Source organism: Lates calcarifer, linkage group LG9 (genome assembly GCF_001640805.2).
Source record: "Lates calcarifer isolate ASB-BC8 linkage group LG9, TLL_Latcal_v3, whole genome shotgun sequence".
NCBI classification, from domain to species: Eukaryota; Metazoa; Chordata; class Actinopteri; family Centropomidae; genus Lates; species Lates calcarifer.
Window position 1 is genome coordinate 4,222,466 of NC_066841.1, and position 20,184 is coordinate 4,242,649.

Below are 20,184 nucleotides of genomic sequence, written 5' to 3' on the forward strand. Positions count from 1 at the left end.
GCTTGAGGGTAACACTCACTGCATGTCTGAGGTTACGACAGGCCTGACTTGACTTGTGATTTTTTTTTTTTTTTTTCTTCTGTCTGCCTACCACAAGAAGCACCCACCCTGTAGTGAGACAGAGGACAGACATAACAGAACATCTTGTTAGTGTGCAAGAGAAGTTTGAATACTACTTTTCTAGACTCAGGGGGAACTTCAGTGAAAGAGGTATCCATTTCAAGCTGCAGCCTGTCCTGATGTCCTTATTCTCACACAGATGGGAGATTTAGTGATATTTCAAGCCAGCAATAGCAGCAAGATCATTTCTAAGACAAGAGTGCTCTCACAGATTTTGGGCTTCCCTGCTGCTGATGCCTTTTTTTTTTTTTAGGCTTGTCTTAAAAAAAAAAAAAAGTAGCATATGTTCTGATTCAGTTTAGCATTTCACACCTAGTGTACATTCAGTGACCAGATGAAAAGCAAAGCCTGCACACAGTGATTCTATTCAGTATAACAGCCATAAAATAAATATCACTGCATCTCTGTAAAGTTTATGATGCTCAGTTTTTATTGTGGCTGTGTGTGTGTCAAATTAGTTTAGATTTGACTTTCTAATTATTTACTTATTTAATAAGTTTTGTGGTTTACTATATCCCTGAAGGAATTCAGTTCATTCTTTCAGTACTGTGTATGGAGATATTCTACCTTAAACCTTTGAACCTTGAACCATGGTGGATATATTATATTACATTAAAAAGGTGTTTCTTAAGGAGCACTCCACTGAATTTACACAGGAGGGTCAGTTCACATATCAAGAGTCTGGATCAACCTGTAAAAAACAGTTGAATAATCTGTGACTGTGCTTTCTGCAAGCACAAAATCTGAATACCATTTTCAAAAGAGACTGGCTATTTAATTTTTTTCAAGCTATCATCAGGATACATTCATGAATTGATTGGTGAATTCAGGAGTGTTTCATTTTAATTAAGAGACTTTTCATTTGAACGCAGACCCAACAAATAGCTGTAATAAAGTAATTTATTCAAACAAAACAAAGGTCTCTATGAAGTAAAAATTAAATCCATGATTTAAACTAAAAAAACACAAGCCTCACTCATGATGAGTTTAGCAAACACTTTAAAGCAGCTAAATTTGATGTCACATCAATTTGCATTCATCATTTCTAAACAACTGAATTAGTTTGCAATCAAATAGAAAGCTAAATAATTCTGTCAAGTCTGGCAGTTGAATCCAAATTAAAATGATATGTGAAGATGATTCAGTACAGGAGAATAAGAGGAACAAAAATATTTAATGTGACTTGTGTTACACTTATAAGGTGAGTCACTGAGCTACAATAAGAGCAAACGCAAAAGGATCAGTGATTTAAAATACAGATGATAAATTCCTTGTGGTTCTAGATGGTCTGTTTACTGAAGGAGGTCTTTAGTTTGTTTGTTGTATGACAACAAAATCTATGAGCACTTGACAAGGTATTGTTGCTGCTAAAAAAAAATAACACATTTTCAAGTGATATGCAATCAAGCAGTGATTGTTGCCGGTCTTTTTCACAAATTAATTTCCTGTTTGGTTTACCAGAGTCATACGAGCTGATTAAAATGAGCAATGAGTGTGAAATTATAAGCTCAATTCCGAATGTTTGACCCCTAACGTTGCTTGACTACCTAATTTTCAGTCACTGTCATCCACCCCATTTCTCTATTTCTGAGCTCTTCAGTTCAGTCAAAGAATTTTGTTAAAAGTTGCACACAAAATGTTTAAATCCTGGCTATTTAATGGGTTGTCATTGACTGTCCCCAGAGGATGAATCTGACTGACACTGATGATCCCTTGTCTTGTCCTCTAGCCACCATCAGGTTTTGTGTGAAAGGTCTCGGTGACTATTGGATGGATTGCAACATGCAAGACCTCAAGACATGCCCAATACAGGTAATGCCCACCACAAGACACGCACACTTGATAGATAGCATTGGTCAGCTTTAACATACACCTTTAGTGTACAGCATTTTGAATAGTTGATATGACTAGAAAAGCACCACATAAAGTGCATTTACACATTCCACCCCTGTTTGCAACCCACAGAAAGACAGACATTAACTATAGTGACCTCTTACCTGTTCATCTAGTGGCATTTATTTATAGTGGATTTGTCTTAATACTTTTAATAGTATTTGTGTTTACTGCCGACTGGCAAATGTTAGCATGCAAACACACTGAACTAAGATGGTGAACACTAATACCTGCTAAACATCAGCATGTTTGTCATTGTGACTATGTTAGCATACTTACAATAAATTTTATACAGCTCTGCTTACATGCAGCCTCACAGAGCTGTGAGTATTGCAGTAGGGTCTTGTTTCTTTTATTATAGACAAATTACAGACTATTTTTCAGGTTGGCAAAATAGCTACATGGTGCTTTGGACATTAAATATGTACACTATAAAGTTTTAGTGTTCAACATGAGACTATTTTGTGTGTGATTATGTGTAATTAAGTATAATTATTCACCTAATCAAAAGAAGTATCACATGTAATTAGAGGATAAATCAGTGACAGTTTCTTTTCTGCCTCTGCCTCTCCTTTATATTCTGTCTGGAGTGCACACCCAGCGCCCCCACTCCCCGACACACACAGACATGTCTGACACAGACACATACTCTCTCTCTCTCGCTGTGTCACACTCGCTCTCTACCCTGGAGAGTTCACTGCTCTTGCTGTTTTAACCCCCAACCTTGGTTGTCCATGCTGCGTACGCTGCATGTCACTCAGTGAACTGTTTGTTTGCCACTCATCGCTCACTGCCCTGCTTCTGTCCCCTCATCGGCTCCCTGAGGGGCCACAAACCGTTGGAGTGATTTTCCCATCACAAACCCTGTCTACATAGGCTACTTCCCCTCGATGCAGCTGGTAATTTACCTCAGACAAGGCATCTCTGCTCCTATCAGTGAGATAACGCTTTATTCTTTCCTCCTGAAACCCCCTTCCCTTCTTCTGTTTTTGGTTTTCCCCTAGCATCTCCACATGCTCTGTATGCAGTATGACTCACCATGCAAGGTGTTATCAGTGATAATACTGCAGCAAATAAAGCCACACAATACTCCTCCAGTATGCGATATATTTACACTTTGCAAGCAGCTTGTAATTAAAGGTCAGTATCAGGCATAGAGTCTTGTTGGTTTTGACTTGTCAACTTCACAGTCTGCCCCCTACCACTCTGAACTCTATACATTTGCACTGAGTCTAAAGGGAATAATGACATACAACACAACACATACTGTACAATTCAGAGAGAAAGCTGTGAGGACTGAAATCCCCGTTTGGGTTCATGCCAGTGCAACAGTTGCAGGGAAGAGAATTAAGGGAGCTAAAAGTTGGCAGCAACAGGGCAAACATGGACTATGAGCACGTGCTGTCACACTGACGCGCTTCAACAAATAACCTTCATTTACAGTCTGCTGCACTCATAGTTTCCCCTTGTTCTCTCTGTTTTCACCTCACCCTCACTCCTTCAAGGTTTCCTTGCGTCAAATTGCTTTTGAACCTTCACTGCAAAATCACCATCTTATCAAATCCCTTTTTCTCTTTAACTGAGTCCTTAAAAATCTTGTTTTCTTTAAGCAAGTGAAAAACCAGTGCAGTAAGAATATTGGAACTTGTTTCCAGTATAAATCAACATTATCTAAGGGTAAGGCATGTTTCTTAATCAGTCAGCAAAGATGTTGTTCTAGAAATTACTTTTAAGTTGATTTGCAGCCATAACATGCTGAAATATTCTTGTTTCAGTACTAGTGCAGATACGATACCTGGGTTTACCAATACAAGTTTACCAAACAGCAAGCCAAAGCTGTGACATCATGTCCAGGCCAGATCTATTCCACTATTTTCTGCAACTCAATTCAGTCTCTCATTCAGCATTTTTCACTGGTTTGTCTGAAAAACTGTGTGTGCTCCTGGGCTTACTTTCCATATTAAAAAAATGCCAATGACTACAACCAACAGTTGTTAGTAGAAATTTGACTTTTTAATTTTATTCTAACAAAGTTAAACAATTCCTTTGTGGGTAACTACAGCTTCAGTGAAGAAACTAAAAGTCATTGTGACTTGTTTTCATCCATATACATAAACCTCACCAAAGCTCTCTGTGAAGTAAGTTTTTCAGCTTTCCAGTTGTCATCTCTGCTGAAAAACCTGTACAGGATTCAGTTGTCTCTGCCCTGCTCTTATTACAGACATGTCTGAGTTAACTGTGACCACTTGACTTGCTCATTCACTTTCTGTCAGGCTGGAATGTTTAGCTTACAAATGTCTATGGTTGATGGGAATTGGTGTTTGCTAAAGGCTGCTAACATAGCATAGTTATGCGCATCATGTTATGAGATTTTCTCATTTCTGAAACAGAACCCAGAAGTTTGAGTTGGTTTCCTATACTTTCAGATACTTTAGATGCTGCAAAAAAAAAAAAAAAAATCTAGAGGGCCATGAGAGCCATGTTTCTTGAGCTGAATGTTAAAGCTAACATTGTGACATGCTTATCTTAGCATTGATGCTATCTTAGCATCAATGCTAAGCATAATGCATAATGCTTAGCATAATGCTATTCTGTGAGATTTAAATACCACTTAAATCTTCTCAAAAGTTGAATTTCCGTCTGTGTGTGACTCACTCATCATTACACACACTACACTTATAAGTGTAAAAAAATCAACTTTAAACTTTGGGAGATGAACAACCTTTTTGTTTCTTCAATAAATAACCTAATGTGCCAAATGTAACCAAATGTGGCAAACTGTATTTTGCCTGCCCTCTGTTCTATCCTTTTGTTATCAGTCCCTGTATGTATTAGGAAATATTGCAAGGACAGCAATTAAATGGATTCCTCAGGCCATCATGGCAGAGCATGGAGGTCTTTATTATTCAAGGAGGAGCAACCCAATCTATACTAATGGCTGTGAATGCTGATCATATGTAGGTTACTGCTAGTTCCACTGCACATTGGATTGTAAACTCACTGTGGATCATCAGAGCAAATACTCTCTAATCCAGTCACTGCTTAAATGACCAAGCATTATTAGTATGCAGTTTATATGAACATAAGTACCTACTTTAATATGCCTATATCTTGAAACATTATTGTGTTGTTCAGTACTTATATATATAATTTCTGGTTATTTCTGCTGTGACATACCTGTATTAGAATATAGAATTCTGTTTGGATGTGTCATTTAATGACTTATTTTTTTATGAACTAACTTGACCTAACTAGCCATAGTATGTGCAGTTCCTAGGCGAGGTAGTATTTCAAGTTTCATGTTTAACAATCAGTGATGTCTTTGATTAGTTTTTATTGGCTTGTATTTCAATCCACAGTTAAAACACTTCAGGGAAGTTTCACCTGACTTTTATTCTTTCTCTAAAGGAGTTTTTTTTTCTTTGAGCCACAGACCCACTAACTCAGTCATTCACTCATCCATTCAATTAATTGCTGTTTTTTTCCATATCAGGCAAACACTTCTTAACGTTTCCATCACCCCACAGAAAAATGTGAGACGATACACTGAAATCAAAATGCAGTATGTTGTATGTATAACAAGGACAGGAACACATAATTATCAGGTTTTGTCACCAAAAGCCATAGCAATAGATGGGTGAATGAGGAGAGCGACGTTAAGAATATGATCTTATTCATATAATTATATGCACATCACATGTAGATGCAAGGATACTGGAATCAGCATTTATGAAACGAGTAAGGCCTGCACAACGTTGTCTCTTGCTGTACAGTTATATATGTATGTACTGTATATATAAACAAGTACAACTAATTTAAACTGAATGCAGTCTATCCAGTTATCTTTCCTTCTATCTAGAGTGCATAGCTATAACATTTCAAGGGCAAAAATACAGTGAACACAAACTCCTCATCCCACCCACGACATGCAGACCAAAAATATGCTGCAATTGGGTCCCTGTTCAATCCTAACCTACAGATGAGTAGAGTGAGGCGATAACATGCAGTCGTGCTTTCATATTTACCATTTCATTTTTACAAATGGCATTCAGAGAGAGGGTTATTTGAAATGAATTTCTATAAACCTTCTTGTTACTTCATGAACAGGAATAATAATTAACCTTGTGCATTCTACTGTAAAATGAACTTGATTTTTTTTCAAAGACATTGTGAGGGTTGGCACAGAGTTACTTGGTCAGATTTAGGGCTTTTGTAGGTTCTTTCCATTCTACTCAATTTATCACTCTTTGTGCTGAATGATGAAGTTAGCATGCCAACATCCTCACAATGCTAACACGTTGATGTTTAGCAGGTGTAATGTTTACCATCTTTACTATCTTAGTTTAGCATGTTAGCATGTTAACATTTGGCATCTGAGGGTGTAATTGGAGGATGAGTCAGGGGATCATCAAAATTATTGATGGAAGGTATTTTCTAAAACAGCATACTCAGTTTGATGAGCTTCTGTCCCCTTATGTTTATATAAGGAGACATGACACTGCCCTGTAGAGGAATTGTGAATATTTATACAGAATTTAATGCAAATGTCACAGGAAGTGATAACTCACAACTTTAACCTACTGGTGGTGCTAGAGGAAAAGTCAGGGGATCACTACAATCATTAGGATTAATCTGGTGGGGACCATGAATGCATGGAAATATGTTTAATGGTTGCTGAGACTGTTCTCTCATGGACCAAACTGTGGTCCATGAGAGATATGCTACTTATGCAGCATATTTAGCAAAAATACTACAAATGTTTGGAACACGCTGAACATATGGCTCAACAGTGGAGAGGTGGATTTTGTTGCAGGAGGGTTTTGAGATATTTGTATATATTTATATTTATATTTGACATTTGATGTATTTTTGCCATGGCTGTCAACCCAAGCTGACCACAGCTGTCCTCCTCTGCAAAGGGGTGAGATACAAGCTTTTCTCAGGCAGCCTACAGGGGAAGTGATTCACTTCACTTCAGATGAATGATACTAAAAATACAGATGTTCAGTGGGGTATTCCTTGTAAAAATTTACTGTTTTCTGGAAAGTCTCCATCTCAGGGGTCTTTAAGGGCCGTCCGAAAGCCTTCCATTACACAAACTGTGACACTGTGAACAAAATGTGTCCTTGTTAAGTGACTATATGTGTGTGTGTGTGTGAGAGAGAGGTGGGCAGTGTGACAGCTTGAACAGTTGAGGGGTCACCAGCTGACCTTGAAATCCATCTCTTCAGACAAGATAAGAGGGTGGATGGGAGCAGCAGACAGGAGCAGCACTTGGTCTGGCTTATCCTGCGCTCTGTGATGTCTGCTGTTAAACGACCAGTTCACCAGGGTGCTTTGTGCTCGCCTACATCAGACTATAGCCTGACAGGGTGACAGCTCTGCTTCAAAGGCTTTAATCATCACAGTTATCGCAGGCAGGTAGATGAATATTTCCCCTTTGTGACCATAGCAGCATCGTTAAGCAATAAACCTGTCAGCACTCAACATTTTTTGATAGTTGGAGTTTGGTTGGATGCATATGCACAATGCTGCGTATCTATGCTAACCACACCAAACTTTTCCTTTGTCTTATTGGGTTGGATTATGACAGGGAGGCAGAGGCAGTGGTGTTGCAAGCTGATAATTATTTTAGCTTCTTTTCTTTTGTGGCTTGTCAGCCAGAGAAACTTTGATGCAAGCAAAAATAAAAGATATATATTTCTGTTCTTGAAAAAAAAACTTAAATGGCATTTAAAATAAGGGAAAATTACACCCTTTGGGGAGACAGATTTAATAAGTGCGGACAGAAACATCTGAGTGTTTTGATTTTTCTTCTACTCCCAAGGGGGGCTTGAATTTACAGAGTAATTAGTTGAGTAGAATACACCCTCTAATTTACCCCTAGCCCATCCTGCTCTCCTCTGCAGCAAAGTTTACATTTGGTAATGAATTAAGAGCCTTGCGCTATTAAAAGGGGGGTTTTGCTGACATCTCTATAAGCTTAAGATAAGCTGGGCCTAAATCAAGAAAAATGCAGACCAAGCACATTGCAGTCCAAGGAAATCTAAGCGAGAAGAGCTTTCAGCGGAAGATAACAGTAGGTATATTTGCCTTTGCATTACCCATAAAACATCCTAGTTTGTCTTAATTTGAAAATGCTTTTAGAGGGACTCCTATAAAAGTATAATAGAATCCTTTTATGTTGCTGCTTCACATGAGAAAAAGTGTTAAATGCTGCTTAGCTGCAAAAGTATGTTTTCAAGCAATTTAATGACAAACTAGTTTAAGTTGATCATTAGATTTAACAGATATTATGAGATTAGCTCAAAATCCTCCAAAGTGAGCATTTCCAGTACTGTCTCCAATACAACAGCCACAGTGCACTTATATCTCATATAACAACAGCCTGCTTCTGCCACATACCCTGGAGATGGAAGTGCACAAGAACAACAAAGGGTAAATTGGTTTAAAAAAAAAAAAAAAAAAGTCAGTGATTTTATGCTCTCCAGGCTTGGTTCCTGATCTTACTTTCTTTTCACACAGACTGCATGTACTGTATATTGGGTTGACAGTGCTGTACTCTATGTCCATCCACTGTAGAGAGGCAAAGTTACAAGCTGACTTCTGACAGCTGATATCCAATATGTTCCAGAAACTAATGCTTTTTTTGTTGTTGTTGTTGTTGTCTGCATCTTGTTTCTGAGAGGAACAGCAGACTGCTATTAGAGGTGTTCATCAAAACAAATCAGTGCAATATGAATGTGAATTAGCTCCACTATAATAATGTTAATGATATTAGAAACAAGCGGTAATTACAGTGTTATCTTAAGACTTTATCTACCTTGTAGCCAAAACAAGTAGTGGTGAGAGGTTGTTTCCTGGCAAGCCACAGGTTTGATTCACACAACAATCAATCTGCCTAAAGATCCTTGTTAAAGTGTCCTTGAGAAACACACTCAACCCCCATTTGTTAATAAGGGTTTTCTGGCTACAAGTATGTGAGTCTCAGAGAGAAATGTAATTTGTGGCTAATGGTTGAATACAGTGATACAGAGTACAGTTCAATGTTTCCACTTACCACATAGCCATATACTACATCCCACTTTAGTAATGACCAATTATTAATACATTTGAAAGGGTATACTAATGTTCATAGTAGACCTTTTGGAGTTAGTATACAACAAATTAATGCTCTTTTGTGTTTTGCACAAACAGGACAAAATGGTACAAGACGTGTGCCAAAGGATGTCAATCAAACTGTGACCTTGGAATGTCACTACCAAAATAAAGAGAAAGCAAAATGGTTTTTACAAAGATTAAATAATAGATTATTTTTCTTCCAGATACTGCTTCTGCCATGCTGCTTTCTTTTTCACATGTGAGAACCTTCTAAATTTCCTTTGTGCACTGCACAAAGAGACAAGCCTATCTCGTAACTACATCATGATACAATATTAAATGAATTTAATAGTCATACTGATATCTTTGCGTATGTTTACTACATATTCAATTCCTCAGTATGGTATGGAATTGGGAGCTTCTGTTTTTTCAAGTAATTCCTCCAAGCTAACACTACCAAAAATTCTGTTTTATGAAAGGTCAGATTAAGTTTAAACAGCAACCAAATTTGTTTGGTTAAGTTGAGAGAAATAAAGGTCACAGAAGAAAACCAACACTGACCTTTGGTAGGAGATAGGACATGAACAGCAATCTCCAGTTAAGATGTTACAGACTTGTTTGTACAACCAGTTGTACATTAGCTGTAGCTGTTAGCTAACCAGGAAGTTATTCCAATTCTTTGTTATATTTGTTATATAGAGCAAAACCATTTGTATGTAATTGCAAATTCAAATTGAACTTTATGATATTTTGCAGCTGTATAACAACATTACACTACTATGCTACGTTTACCATTGCTAAATAGAGGGAACAGTTGATACAGTCACAACTACAAGACTCAGTTCAACTGAAATGGGTCATAAAGCAGCAATGATTAACATTTCTATATTAACCAGTGGACCACATTACTATTTATATGTGTTATGTCACCCTGCTTTCAGCTGTTTCTTTTTTTTTTAAAATAGAGCAGGCAGCTGTTTTCAGCCAAAACGTATGCTAACTGCCAAGCACCAAAAGGCAAAAACACTAACAGCTAGCTGATTAACATGGTGTAGCATAGCAGCTAAAGAGCCAGCTATTTCCCTCAGGGTTTAGTGAAGACTAAAACAGAGCTTAAACAGAGTGAATACTGGTACTTACGTTCACCAGGTGGACACAAAGAGACTTGAAACAAATGCTTATTTTGTTCTGTGCATGCAGGATTTGTAAGTAGGAAACTGTACGATAAGTTTTTTATGCAAATTTGGTATCTCCCCTTGACTGATTTAATCCAAATCCTAATGCAGTTTTTTTCTGGTGAGTCCATGTGTTTCACTGTGTCTTTGCTCTGTATTATGTTCTGCTGCCTTTAAGTGTACAATATGTGTGTGCGTGTCATAGCTGTTTGATATGCAAATTAATTCAGTTTTGTTAAATGATGCACCTACTGAATGTCACTAAGCAAAAGTTCAAGCATATTTAATGTATTTACTGTGTTAACAGGCAGAAGTACTGTCCTTCAATCACTGAATTCCTACTGATTTCAGCAGCACTGACCCATCTGTGGAGGGGCACAGTGATAAAAGGATTTCCAGAGCTCAACAGAGGATCACATAATCCTAAAACAGTTCTGATAAGGTTTTGTGCTCAAGTGCATCTCTTTCATCGCACTGATGCAATACATGTGAGGTTCACCGTTTACTCACCAGGTGAAAACTGAAAGGCAGGTCAAGTTTTTTTTTTTTTTCTGATAATCTGATAAAAGCAGTTTAGCTTATGTTTGATCTTAATTGCATGATCAATATTCAGTATTATTGCAGTGAGCACTGGTTTGGTCATCTGAAATCATATCATGGCACTGGGGTCTAAACCAGGCTAAATTTGCTCTTCTATGTATACGGCATATAAGCATCATTTCAACACCATTTCATGGTCCGTATTTCACATTGAAACACTGTCATTAATGCTGTTGAATGTAACTTTAATGATTTTCAAATAAATTCACACTGCAGCTTAAGCCTTAGATATCTAGACATCCTCTGTATTGAAAATAACCAAATCCTTGTGAGCAGGAAATGTAATGTCATTTAAACTTACCCTCTATCAACATAATGCTGTAGTTCAGTGTAGTTCAGCAGCAGAGGAAGTGTTCAGACCTTTTTCTTACGTTAATACTGAAAAAAATACTGCACTGAAATAGTAACTTATGTAAAAGTATGTAAATATAAGCTGGAACAAATATTGTAAGTACTCTATGCAGAAAAATGGGCCATCTGACTGTATGATACTATTATATGTTTATCAGTAGATTATTCATGCATTAATGTGTAAGCAGCAATTTACTCCCGTAGTTGATTGAGGTGAAGCTCATGTTCAACTATTTTATATACAGTACAACTGCAACAAATTATTTTCTTTATTTTTCTGATTATATGCTAGATTAAATGATTTGATTGTTTGTGTGGTTTGTAATATTGTCACTTTGTATATAGTGACGCCTTCACAGTGTGTGTTTTGTTTAGCCAACAGTCAAAACCTCAGTCATATTATGCCGATCCTCCGGCTGATGAATCAACTTATCATTCAGCTCTCCTCTTATGTTCTGAAAACTACAGTAGTTGAGTAAATGTACTCTCCTTGAGTAAAGATGCTGTAGCTATCTTATGCTTACCAGCCAAAAGGCTGCATGAAAGGATAAAAGCACATTCTTACTTAGAAGATATGTCTACAAATAACCAACAATAGCAGATAAAAATTAAATATGAGTATTTATTTAAAAGATTAAGATTTTAGAGATTCTGGAGAAACTGAAAAAGAAAGAGATCTGTAGAGCATCTTCACAGTGCAGTGCTGTAGTCTATCAGTGTAGGCTTTACAGTGTATGTTGCATGTACTATAAAGTCTTTGGAACCGGCTCATGAAAAAGTTCAAAGAGAACTCAGCATCATCCTCCTCAAGGTTTGTAACCTCAGTGTTTCCCTCCTGTAGTTTCTTGCAAGAGCAGCTCATTCATGTTTCACCCGCGCAACTGATTGGTCAACCAAATCTGGCAACTCTTCCCAACTCACATAACCAATGTGTTTGTGTGAGCAACAGTGTTATGTGAGCTGGAGATTTGTGAGCAAGTGCAAGTAGCTGATGCCTGCTGAAAATATCATTTGATTTGCTGCCTGGCTCTTGTGTGTTCTTTAGTCGCTGAGAGGAGTCTGAAAAGTCTTCAGATCTGGTGAAAAAGTTGCTAAGTTGGCAACAGTGCTGCTTGGTGGGCACAGTTGATTTAGGAAATCCGAGCAAAGATGGGTAGATACAGTCATGTTTGTTTACAGTCCTTTGTGTATGACACTCCTGCATATAATCTTCCTCTATTGCCAGGCATAGTAAAGTGTATTACTGTAGGGACTGAAAGTGTGCTGCACACCAGTTAAATTAGGTATTTTGATAATTGAGTTTTTCTTTTTTCCCTGTAAATCAAATCTCCACCATCTGTGGTCCACATCGCTCTGTGCTTTTACAAGTTCACTGCAAATGCATTTTTGAAATTTCATATCCATTTCATTATCATAATGTACATATACATCTCATCCATGCAGTGATGTAAGAGGTACACTGATTCTTTCCTTGAGTAAAAGTGCAGAAGTATTATCAGCAGTTATTTAAATTAGACCATCTGAAAATTTGTGATACTGCAAACATCTCATACATGGATTTTATCGAGACTAACAATGAGGTAAAATAATGTGACCTTTTTTTTGCCTGCATGCCTGAAATTTTTCAAATTTATTTCAAAAACACACAATGGTCAACAGAAATTCAAATTGAATTTTACTTTTCATATTACCAACAGAAAGAAGCCCCTCTATTTATTATTATGGAAACCCAGTAACTCCATCAGTCCACGTTTATTTATCTAATTATTTGGCTGGTCTTATGAAATTTTCTATTATCTATCTGTTACATTGTTATGGAAGTTACAGTCTAACTGAAGTGATTTTTAGGTTTCTCCTGCACTCTGAGTCTCTTTTTTGTTTGTCTCTTTTATGCCTCAGTGTATCATTAAAATGTTTTTTTTCCGTTGCTAAAAGGCACCTGTTTTGTGTTTATAACAGTCAATATAGTGCAGGACTTGACAAACTACAGTACCTACTGCAGACTGGATCAAACAGAATAGAAAAGCAAGGATTTCTAATTACAGTCTGTAGAGTAGAGAAAGAAATATGTTGCTTTTGTTTTGTTTCCTCTTTCTTTCCTATCTCAGGTTATACATTTTAATTGCACTTTAATTGTATTTCATACTTTTCTAGAAACACATTTACAAAAACATGTTATCATAAAGTCCGCGATTACCCTCACCTTATTTGATTGTCTTTTGTTTGCATCATTCTTTCCCATTAATGCGCAGATGGATGCACCAAAATTAAATCAGCGTGCCCTCAGATAGGCACAGGCTAAAACAACAGCTCAGGCATTCTCCTGCAGCTTATTATTGCAAGCTGTCAGGCTCTGTGTTGTGTGGGGCGATACTGTAAAATTGTTTTTCTAAGGAATGTGCCATCGAATTTAGAAACATTTATGTAATCCTTGTCTCATTTGCATAGGGCCATGTGTAGTTTGTGAAGGTGGGAGTGAAATCACTCATCGAGATGATTGTGTGCTTCCCTCCGGGGGATTCAGAACTCAGCTCCAACCCCGCCCCGGCCTTTCAGCGGTGGAAATAGATTGATGTCTTTGAAATGCCCTCCAGAGTCCCGTTCTCTACCCCTGAAAGATATGATGATGATGTTGTGACTGGAGATGCAGGCTTTTACTGATAGTCACGACACCTGTTTTGACATCAAACTATTCATTTAGGGAAACATGTGAAAGGTATTTCCTGCTCTGCTCAGTCCAGTGAAAGCACGAGCAGAGATGTATCTTGCAGCATATCATTAGTCCATGAATGAGTGTACATGTTTTTGCTAATGACAGTGAAAGCACAGCCTAGGGCTTATCTCGCTGTCACCCACTTCAGGATCTGCTGACTCTGCTGTTTGTTTTTTGTTTTTTTTTCCTCTCAGGTATACAGGGCTGTAGAGAAGTTTGCTGTGCTTGATCCTGGCAAAAATTGAACATTACACAGCTCAGGGAAACATGGGATTGTCAGCCTTGTATGTACAATAGCTTTAACAGGTATGTATGTTTTACTGACGGCAACTTCACAGAGGTTACCACAGACCTTGCAAAATGAACTGGCACATTTAAAGCCTTTAAATACACTAAAATAACCTGAAATACCTTAAGAGTGTGCTGTGAAAACATAATTAAAACTAAATCTCTGAAAAAGATAGCAGATGTAGTAAAAAGTTCCTCATATATCACCTCTCCACAGAAAGGTGTGAGTATTCAGGATGCTTTTCAGGAGTCCTTGAAGCAGGCTTTGAGACAGTTTCTGTAATTGGTGTCAGTTTTAAAAACAAGCGATGTTATATTTTATTTTGTGTATAGAACCATGCAAATTATCAAAGAAATTAGCTCCTTTTTAGTGTTGCTAGCTGGTCTTTCATAGCAGACTGCACATTGCAGCAGGTATACAGTATGCTCTACAGTTAGCTTTTAATATTATGCAAGAATACTTAATTTCTATTACAAATATTTTATTACTTTATTTTTCTCAGAGTTGTGATCTTAATTTTAGTAAAGTATTGTGACATGTAGGCAAATTAACATTTACATACACACATTTACATACATTTACATACTACTTAGTAGGAGTTCTGAAGAAATACCCTCTATCTGCTCAGCACACACAGTATTTGATTAGATCAAACCATAGCAACAAGCACATTAAATGAATTGAATTAAATGAATGGAACTGTTGCCAAGACATGGGTTAGGATTATGTCTGAGGTTACTTACAGACTTCAATTTGGTGTCTTTTCTCCGCAGTAATACAGCACTAACTGTGCTGCTTTTCCTATGAGGACTGTCGCAGCAGGCATATAATCACCATAAAGACATACATTGCCATTGAAATAATAAAGACCTCCTGCATCCATAGTTGTGACTTTTGAGTGTCAAGAATAAAGAAGGAAGTTAGGGGATGTTTGATTCTGATTTTAACTGAAAGAGCTGAACTCAACAGGAGATTGCTGTTTTTTTCCTGTTTCCAGTTAACATTAGTTTCTTTGACCATAACCACAGCCCCTAACATTAAACATATGACCATGATGACAAAAAAGTAATTTTAATGCAAACTATTTTAGGAATTAGAGAATAGGAACTGTTTTTGTTCCTAAACAACAACAAAACTTAAACCATAGAGATTTCATTTTCAACAGTGATTTCTAAGAGTTTTTATCAGTATTTTATCTTGCCCATAAGGATGTTGGCTTAGAAAATGCATCTACGTGTACAAATGGCATCATCATTTAATCTGGAGGAGTTGCTGTGTCTGTCTGTCCAGGGAGAGATTCTTCCTCTGTAGCTCTACCAGAAATTTTCTCCAACTTTCCTTATCCTCGCAACCTTTTCCCTTTCATGTTTCATAGAGGACTGCGCTGCATACAGGTTGAGGAAAAGGAGTTTTGAAACTCTAATAAAAATTCCTACAGGCAAAAAGGGAGTAAAGATGCTGTACGTGTTCTTGATGCAGAACCAGTAGTTGAGGTAATTTATCAGTATGTTATAAATGTCTGTACTGCACATCAGTCCAAGAGGACAAAGACAGAGCAGTCAACAGCAGCATCAGTAATCAGGAAGAAAACATTTTGTACCACAGAGGAGATAAAACAATGTATTTGTTTCTAGCATGGATGAACAATTAATCCAAGTATTATTCAAATTGCATTATGGCCAAGTGCAGCATCCAAATCACAGGAGCCTCAGTTTTTTTTGATAAAATATGCCACCACAATCAATTATAAGTGAAGCATTGTGGTACTATAAAGATGTGCTGGCCTTCAATTCATATTCTTAAGATGTAAGGGAACTTGTTTGTTTGGTACAGACCCCAGGAAGAACTAACTATCCTTGAGTTGTAACATTTTATAGTCAAATAAATAAGAAATCAGTGCTTCCTTGGATGCTCTCTTTGTGGAATTTGAATATGTGTGTTTAAAGTCAAAGTTTGAATCATTTGTTTAGCCTTGTACTGGCCTTTGTGTTAACACAAAACTGGAGCATGAACGATGGCCACTTGTGTTTAAGTCTTCTGCCTGATTTGAAACATAGAGCTGGGATACCTGAAGTGGGAGAATACTTAACGATAGCAGAATGTCAGGACGTATGGATATACAGAATAGCCATTAGAAAGCGAGCTTCATGTCAAACTGTTGCCATTTCAGTGAGTGGGTGTAGTATAGAGCTACAAAAACATCATTTAATTTTGGCAGTCTGTGCACAGACAGGGTTGAGACAGGGTCGTGCCACTAACCAAAAAAATTAGATGTCTGTAAAAAGGTGAAGAGGCAAAAAATCCATAGCTATTTCTATGAACCACTGCTAATCCACTGAAAGGTAAAGGTGAACAAGTCAAGTTGAGGAGAAGGCAATGCAGCCTCAACTCAGATTCTGTCTATAAAATCTTTCATGCAGTAATTTCCATGATTTTTTTTATATTGGTCATGTTAAAATGTGTCAGAAATGAAAAAGCATGGACAGCCCAGCATTTCAGTATCTGCCTTCCTTGAAGAAGCAGCACAGTGGAACAAACCACACAGCAGCGTTCCCTCCACAGCTATTTTTGTGTCACTGCTTTCACAAACGCAACATGACAGGTATTTCCAATCCGCAACAGTGACCATTGATTAACACCTATTAACCGCTCACTCTTTTGGCAGTGAACATGTAACAGATAGAAAGGACAATGCTACTGCGGTTTCATTTACCACACAGCCACCAAGGAAGGCAGATGCCAAAACGTCTTTTCTTTTTTTCACATCTCAGTATGAAAAAAACTAATTAATTTCCATGAACTGAATTTAAGCACAGTCTGTTGGAAATGATGATATTTTTGGAGTAGTTAAGGCCCAACACACACGTTTTGTTCATAGTCTTCTGGTAAAAAAAAATAGATGCAGGAACTAATTGCCATCAAAAAATATATATATTGAGCAAGTAGAAGATGCTGTTGATGTGTTGACTGTGTTGCCATAGATGCAGGTGGCCCTGAAATGGACAAACTCGGCCATACCATCAGTTGAGGTCATCAGCTTACAGGGTTTTATGTGGTTTTTGTTTTGTGAGAGCAGCGAGTCAAGGTTGTCCACAACAAACTACATGACATCTATCAATATTGTTGCTCCAGATATGACATTAAGTAACCTTAACATCTCCCTTAACCTGCTGTACTTTCTCTGCTGTCGCTAACAAGTTAAAGGCAAAAGGCATGACTTCAAACATAGAGAGATGCTTTTAATCATGTAGTTGCCTGGACTGTGCAGAGATGTGAACACACAGCTCCACAAACCTGCAGCCGAAAACAGATTGTTGCTTGTTGCTGTTAATTACCACGTTGACAATAGAGATATATATATACATGCAATTTTTCTTTTAATTGTCTGGTGAAGCTGTTTAGACCTATATGACTGCATCAGTCTGCTGCTACTTCAGTCAATTCTGCTGCCATAATATTTCACCTCTGGAACAGTCACATCATTTTGTGCATTTGAACTGAGTTGAGTTTCAAGACTAAAACATTAAACACCATTTTCACAACAAAAGGAAAGGAAAAAAAAACCTAAGATGAGAGCACAGGATAGATGAGCATTGGTAATCTGCATCTCCCACACTGACAGGCAGCATACACACTTACAGTATAACCTGGGAGTGTTTTGTTATTCTGTTGCAGCCTGCTGTCACGTGATTTAATGAAGTTAAAATGTTGGTGGACAGCTGTGTGTGATGGCGCTGCACTCTGGCACTTCTCAAATCTGACACAGTAGATTTGTTAACTTATGTGTCCTGCTGCCCTCAGACGGCTGCCAGGGTTTGATGAGTGGAGCTTTTCATACAGTAAAAAGCAGCAGATATTATAAAAATAACATATTTTGATTTACTGATAAATATAGACTGCTCTACTGACGCTCCTGCTTTAGCCACATTTGTAGTACCAATTAACAAGTGAAAGAGTGTTTAATTATTTCAGCATTATTCACACTCAAAGCATTGTTCCATTGTCGCTGCTCGTTTGATCCAAATATTTTGTTTGCTCATGTTGTATGAAAAAAAAAAGCCACCAAACTAGCAGCAGAGTAACGTCATGCCAGACAGACGCGGTTCTGAGATTTTTAAGCAATTTCAACCAAAATAGCTTCATCTTACTTCATGCTGCCCCCTGACAGTGGGGCAAAGCAAATGCCATAGTAGTAGTGGTGGTGGTGGTTCAGTAATTAACCCCCACATAATTAACTGCAATTAAAAGACTTGTATTTCCTTTCACTTGTAAATGTAAAGGTCCTGACAAAGTAACTTGGTGTCAAACCCCAGTGTGAAAAATTCATAGGACAGGGAAACACTCTAGACACTTTACCAGTACACAGCAGGGCTCCATTCATTATATAAATACATGGCAAAAATGTGTTTTTTCGCTCCCTCACTGTGTGGTATTTCAGAAGAGCAACGAGCTCAGCAAGCAGCTTTAAAGAGTTTTTTAATGTCTTTGAACTTTTCTAAAATCAAAGAAAACACAGGCTCTCTTTTTGCTTATAGCTTTAATCTAACCTGGCAGGTGAACCTATTTAATTGCCACTCTTAACACATGGTATCCAAACAAAAACAAATACATTTGGTACACCAACAGTAGCTTTAAAGAGGAATCAAACGCCACCAACATCTTGCACATATATGAAAATCAATGCCAGACTCCACTTGGTCATTAACCTATCTGACTGTGTGGTGCTGGGCTGGCTGTGTAAGTAGAATTATCAGAACTTTTTTTTTCTGCTGGAAACTAGTGGTGGTGAGAGTGAATCAAGACAGTGAAGTTGAAGTAAAGTTGAGGGGAACTGCAGAGTCAGCAGAAAATTCTCTTGGGGTTCATCACTTTGATACCACACCTTTCATATTGCACAGTCAATTGATCCATTGTTAATATAAAAATAGTGTTTAACTACTGAACTATGTTGTAACTGAATCAGTTTGCAAATGTTCAAAAAAAAAACAAAAAAACAAACATGCTGACTGATGGAGGTCGTCATATGGTTCTTCTTATGCTTATATATTCTAAGATAAGCTTTCAAATGTATATGATGTGGTGATGAGTAAGTGAGGAGATAAAACTATGCTGCTGTTTACATTCATGCTAACACTGACAGGTTCATTATGACGTGAGTCACAGAGTTGGCTTTTTGCACACAAGCGGATTACAAAAAAAGAAAGAGAGATCAAAACATGAAATGCTTTCTGCGGCGTCCCTTTGCTTGAAATACATCGCTGTTTTGGCAGGAGGCAGGCTTCCTCGGCCAAGAAATCCGCTGTGTTAAGCTGTGCCCACTACCCCCCCAGGCTAGCGGGAGTTCCTCTGTCCCCTGTTAGTTTCTCCTTTAAACAGAAAAACAAGTGTGCACTGAGAGCTCATGTAATGCATGTGCATTTTCATTGTATTCCCTTGCACGTCATCTCAAATGTTGTTTTGTATCTCTGCCTCTCTGTTTGTGTGTATGCCTGCTCTGTGCTTCTTGTATAGATATGATTGCTGCATGCCAAGAAGCTCTGTCTTTTTCCTTTTCTTTTTTGTCTTTAAAAAGCTGGTGGCACCCTCTGAAGTGCAGGTTAGCAAGCCTAATGTTTATACAGCACTAACATCTGAGAACAAAGGAGTCCTGGGGGCTGCTGCCTGCTCTTTGGCCAATCAGAGCTGACAGCCGGCAGCCTATTCATAATGTGCATTATTGCTCAGAAAAGCATTTTTTGTAGCTGCAAGAATTATGCTTTTCTTTGTATGTGTACAGGTTTGTGTGTGTATGCATAAAGTGATGGGCTAAACTGATGAAAATGATGTTTATGACAGACATTATGACAGATATGGGATTAATAAGTATTAGATTTCAGGGTCAGTACACTCTTTTTTTTAACCTGTGCCTGAAAGGTCACTGCAGGTGAGTGCAGGTGATTTAA